The 6,451-nt window shown below is 39.0% G+C and overlaps 1 long non-coding RNA gene across 1 annotated transcript; it reads right to left on the reverse strand.

Annotated features, from left to right (window-relative positions):
* Positions 1-415: 415 nt before the first annotated feature.
* LOC123334778 lies at positions 416-6,059 on the reverse strand. The gene is made up of 3 exons (XR_006552905.1): positions 6,011-6,059; positions 734-844; positions 416-554 (listed from the first exon to the last, which is right to left on the reverse strand). It is a non-coding gene; the product is annotated as an uncharacterized LOC123334778 (long non-coding RNA).
* Positions 6,060-6,451: the final 392 nt, after the last annotated feature.

Genomic DNA, 6,451 nt, shown 5'->3' on the forward strand with positions numbered 1-6,451 from the left:
TGAATCCGCCACAGGTATACATGATCAATGCTTTTAAAAAATAGTTTAATTTTAAGCTAAACTAAGAAAGAAAATAAAATCATGTTTCTGTAGTCTTTTCAAGAAGATAACCTAGAAAATGTTACACAGGCAAGATCACAATATGAACAATGTGGTCTTTCCTGAAAAAATCTACAGAAGATCTACTAAGATGAAGTGGGAGGAGAGGATATCCATTCCAATAGGTTGATCACAGATACGTATCTGTGATCGTTGGATGTAAAAGCATTTTGCAGTGGTTTTGGGGAAAATATTCATGGCGGCTCCTTTGATCTCAGTATCCGGGTATCTAAGGTCTTCTGTTTGCTCCAAACAAATTCTAAGTTACTTTGTCTGCTTGCTGTCTTTTACTCTTAGGTACCTATCACTTTCATTGACAACTATTTAAATAAATTACAGGAACACTGAAATACATGCAAAACAGGAAGGGCCACCAATGTTATACTTGGGACAATTTATGGTCTGGGAAAGTCCTTAATTCTCTGCCTTCTTCAAGCACTTCATGGATAAAGGGACTTAAAGAAAATAAAGAAAGAGAAAAGAATTATTAGCAAATATTATTAAGTGACTAGTACAGTATATCTTGCATACTTTTTTACAGTATGACCACCTGCGTCTCTAGGGTATAGCAGAGGTGATCAAGATTAGGTCATAAAAATGCCTTGCACTTACATGTTGTTCTTTTAAAACTTACCCAGGGTGCTGAGAAGGTCCTGACCACACACACAACAAAACACCTCTGCCTAAGGTGGCAGTCCAGACAGCAGCTCCACCTATGGTCCCAGCAGAGAGCCAGCATCAAGCACTATAAACATGAATGAGGAAGGCTTCAAGGTGACTTCAGCCCCAGCTACCATGTGAGTGCAATATCAAATGAGAATGACCTTGCTGAGCCCTGTCAAACCCAAGCACTTTATTGTAAAAAAAAAAAAAAAAAAAAAAACAAACAATAAAATGATTGCTATTGTTCTGAGCTACTAGGGTGTTTCTTTTAAGTAGTAATAATTACACTTAAGCAATTATTATGTGGCAGACACCGTTCTGCATTATACACACATTTGTCATTTAAACTTCACAACCATCCTATTATTAAAGGTGAGACCAGTAAGGCAGACAGGTAAAGGAATGCTGCCTAGGTCACCCAGCTGGCATGAATCTAGGTGAGTCTAGAGCCCGTCCCTCGAAAAGGTACAAGATGAGCCTGCAAGGACCTGGGAGGTTGTGTGGTCCCATCCCCTTGTTTCAGAGTGGGGAATGGCTTGTCCAGCCTGCAGGGCCAGCGCAGGGCACTTTGCCCTGTAGCAGCCCAGGGGAAAGGCACACTGGGAACAGAAGCCACGGTTCTAAATCTCTCTTCATCACTGAGGACTGATGGAGCCTCAAGTTATGGCTCATTGCTGGGCCCTGGCCCTGGTCAATAAAAAGAGCTTGCTCTAGTTCTCTTTTTGTGTAAGGGTGGTCAAATAGATACAACATCTCTAGATTGCAAAAGACTTTCCTGACCTTTCCAAACCAATCGATTTGACTTGGCACTGACTTCACAATAGCGAAGACGTGGAAACAACATAAATGTCCATCAACAAATGAGTGGACAAGGAAGATGTGGTCCATATATACAGTGAAATACTACTTAACCATAAAGAAAATGAAATAATGCCATCTGCAGCAACATGGATGGACCTAGAGATTATCATTACCTGGATAAGTCAGAGAAAGACAAATACCGTATGCTATCACTTGTATGTGGAATCCAAAATGTGACACAAATGAATTTATCTATGAAACAGAAACAGAGTCACAGAGAGCAGACTTGTGGTTGCTAAGGGGGAGGGGAGGCGGGAGAGGGACAGAGTGGGAGTTTGGAATTAGCAAATGCAAACTGTTATATATAGAATGGATAAACAACAAGGTCCTTCTGTATAGCACAGGGATATTAAATATTCTGTGGTAAATCATAACAGAAAATATTTTTAAATAATGTATACATATGTACAACAATCAGTTTGCAGCAGGAATTAACACAGCACTGTAAATAAACTATAACAAAAAACTTTTTAATTAAAAAATAAAACACTGCCGGCAAGAGTACATTTTAACCCTTTTTAAAGTGTTCTATTCTGTGACATTAAGTATATTCTTATTGTTCTACAATCATCACCCACCACTCCTCCTCAGAAATTTTTCATCTTCCCATTTGAAACTCTGTACCCATTAAAACTAACTCCCTAGTTCCCCTTCCCACAGGCCCTGGCAACCACTATACTACTTTCTGTCTCTATGAATTTGACTCTTCTAGGGACCTCATATAAGTAAAATCATAGTTCTTGTCCTTCTGTGACTAGCTTGTTTCACTTGGCATAAAGTCCTCAAAGTTCATCCGTATTGCCAGAGTTTTACTCCTTTTTAAGAATGGATAATATTCCATTGTGTGATATACCACATTTTGTTTCCCCATTCATCTGTCAGTGGACGTGTGTGCTGTTTCCACCTTTTGGTTATTATGGGCTTCCCAGGTGATTCAAATGGTAAAGAATCTGCCTGCAATGTAGAAGACCCAAATTTGATCCCTGGGTCAGGAAGATCCCCTGGAAAAGGGCATGGCAACCCACTCCAGTATTCCTTGCCTGGAGAATTCCATGGACAGTCTGGCAGGTTACAGCTCATGGGACCGCACAGAGTCAGACACGACTGAGCAATGAACACTTCGGTTATTATGTGTGATGCTGCTATGAACACCAGCATACAAATATCTAGTCAAGTCCCTACTTTAAACCTTTTAGGTATATATCTAGAAGTGGAATTTCTGGATCATAGTGAAGTCAATGTTTAGTGTTTTGAGGCACTGCCATAATATTATCCTCAGTGGCTGCACCATTTTACATTTCCACCAATGCCCAAGTGTTCCCATTTCTCCACATCCTTGACAACAGTTGTTGTTTCACATTTTTGTTTTCATAAAAGCCACCCTCATGAATGTGAAGTGGTATCTCGTTGTGGTTTTGATTTGCATTTCCCTAATGAAAGCTGCCGGAGAAGGTGATGGCACCCCACTCCAGTACTCTTGCCTGGAAAATCCCATGGACAGAGGAGCCTGGTAGGCTGCAGTCCATGGGATCGTGAACAGTTGGACACGACTGAGTGACTTCACTTTCACTTTTCACTTTCATGCATTGGAGAAGGAAATGGCAACCCACTCCAGTGTTTTTGCCTGGAGAATCCCAGGGACGGGGGAGCCTGGTGGGCTGCTGTCTATGGGGTCGCACAGAGTTGGACACGACTGAAGTGACTTAGCAGCAGCAGCATCAATGAGAGCTGCTAACTTCTAGGATGATTAGTTACACAGAAATATATAATCAGAATATTAATTAATCACATTTCTCTTGAGCACTCTCTAGGATAGACAGCCCTGCCTGTATAGAAATAAATTATGATTCTAATCATTCTAGAATAGTCTCTCATTTATTCTTCATATGTCTGTTGTTGTTGTTTAGTTGCTAAGTTGTGCCTGACTCTTTTGCAACCTCATAAGTCTATGATTGCAACCTATAAGTCTAGGTTGCCAGGTTCCTCTGTGCAAGGAATTTCCTAGGCAAGAATACTGGATTGGGTTGCCATTTCCTTCTCCAGGGGATCTTCCCAACCCAGGGATCAAATCTGTGTCTCCTGCATTGGTTCAGCAGATGCTGAATGTTTTTGTCTCTATTTGCAAAAGAATGCTTGAATCCAGCCTACTTTCCAACCTACTATGGCTGTTGGATTTAGTGTTTCCATGCAGGAATTCCTCCTTAGTATTTTCTTTATGATTTTGCAAATCTTAAGAAAAATAAGGCATAAATTGGGAAAATGGAAAAAGTATTATAATCATGTGATGGTTAAAGCTTAATAGTCAACACAAAGATGTATTGTTTCAAGAACTCCAGTGGCATCAAAGACAGGAAGCCTTGATCTGAGAATCAAAGGTTAAGGTCAGCATTTTCAGGAACCAGGATTGGAGACTGGAGGAAAGAATTTACCATCTGATGAGACAGTCTTACTTGTAGCTGTTGCCATATTTACAAACAAGTGTTTGTGGTCCTGTCTTCTGCTAATGAGTCATTCTTGCAAACAAATATTTATACACATGGTATACTCCATATAAATCCTATGAGTCGGATTCCAAGAAATAACAAATTTTACAAGCAAAATGAATTCTTAAATCGGCAGTTTTGACACATGATTCTGTCTAGCATGTTAATCTCTCTAGGAGATCCAAACATTTATTTGAATACTACCCAACCATATTCACTGTGTTCCAGTGAACATATAGCTTACAGTTCTCTGTTAATGCTTTAACAGAAGAAACACAAGGAGAAGAAGATATTAGTGTTGCCAATGGGAAATTAGAAACATAGATATCTGAATCAGCAAAGCAACACAGATTATAAATTTTGATGCCAAAGCTGAAATCAAGACAAGTAGACAAAATTGTTTCATTGATAAAGGGGAATAAGTTCATGTGAAGCAGCAGCTACCCTAATGCCCAACCTGAGGATGCTTCTGGGTGCACTTACAGCAGTTCAGCCCAGTGTCAAGGGGAAAAGAAAGAATCTTTTCTATGTCTGGGATATCTGTCATGAAAGAAAGCTCAAAGCCATAGGATGGGGCAATGGTACTTTGTACTGATATGTTTAAAATTTTCATTTTAAGAATGAATAACTGTTAGAAATTAAATACGATGTTTCAAGTTGTGTAAGTGATTTCAGCTGGCATTTATTTTATATTAATAGCTCCATCTTATAATGTTTTTATTATCAGGTGTCTATATCAGGTGGGGATCATTTTTACATGTTATTGAAATATATCTTCTTGTCATAATAGATTAGTTGGCAGTGGGAAAAAATGGTTCCAATTTTTTTTAATTTTATTTATTTTTTTAATTTAAATTTATTTATTTTAACTAGAGGCTAATTACTTTACAATATTGTATTGGTTTTGCCGTATACATCAACATGAATCTGCCATGTGTGTACACGTGTTCCCAATCCTGAACCCCCCTCCCACCTCCCTCCCCATATCATCCCTCTGGGTCATCCCAGTGCACCAGCCCCAAGCTTCCTGTATCCTGCATCGAACCTGGACTGGCAATTCGTTTCTTATATGATATATATGTTTCAATGCCATTCTCCCAAATCAACCCCCCCCTCTAGTACAGCCACTATGGAGAACAGTGTGGAGATTCTTTAAACAACTGGAAATAGAACTGCCATATGACATAGCAATCCCACTGCTGGGCATACACACCGAGGAAACCAGAATTGAAAGAGACACGTGTACCCCAATATTCATCGCAGCACTGTTTATAATAGCCAGGACATGGAAGCAACCTAGATGTCCATCAGCAGATGAATGGATAAGAAAGCTGTGGTACATATACACAATGGAGTATTACTCAGCCATTAAAAAGAATACATTTGAATCAGTTCTAATGAGGTGGATGAAACTGGAGCTGATTATACAGAGTGAAGTAAGCCAGAAAGAAAAACACCAATACAGTATACTAATGCATATATATGGGATTTACAAAGATGGTAACGATAACCCTGTATGCGAGACAGCAAAAGAGACACTGATGTATAGAACAGTCTTTTGGGAAACTTTAAATATACAACCACATGACAAAAAAAGTGAGTTATCACTTATTATCATGGACACTCATTATTACTTTAAAACATAAATAGAATTTGGATGGATTTAGAGACTGTCATACAGAATGAAGTGAGTGAGAAAAACAATTGTATATATTAATGCATATATGTGGAATCTAGAAAAATGATATAATAATCTTATTTGAAAAACAAAAAGAGAGACACAGACATAGAGAACAAACATATGAATACCAAGGGGAGAAGGAGGGGTGAGGGGATGAACTGGGAGACTGGGACTGACATGTACACATTACTACGTATAAAATAGGTAACTATTGAGAACCTACTGTTTAGCACAGGGAACTCTACTCAATGTTCTGTGGTGACCTAAATGGGAAGGAAACCCAAAAAAGGGAATATATGTATATGTACAGCTGATTCACTTTGTTGTACAGTAGAAACTAAGAGAAGATTGTCAAACAACTATGAAAGTGAAAGTGAAAGTCGCTGTTGTGTCTGACTCTTCCCAGACTGTATAGTCCACGGAATTCTCCAGGCCAGAATACTGCAGTGGGTAGCTTTTCCCTTCTCCAAGGGATCTTCCCAACCCAGGGATCGAACCCAGGTCTCCTGCACTGCAGGAAGATTCTTTACCAGGTGAGCCACAAAGGAAGCCCCAAGAAACTATACACCAATAAAAATTAATTTAAAAATTAAAAAAATAGGGCTTTTTGGAAAATACGGAATAACTTATGATTTGGAGAATTCATGAAAATTTCCAGGAATTC

This window comes from Bubalus bubalis, chromosome 8 (assembly GCF_019923935.1).
Source record: "Bubalus bubalis isolate 160015118507 breed Murrah chromosome 8, NDDB_SH_1, whole genome shotgun sequence".
Classification (NCBI taxonomy): Eukaryota; Metazoa; Chordata; class Mammalia; order Artiodactyla; family Bovidae; genus Bubalus; species Bubalus bubalis.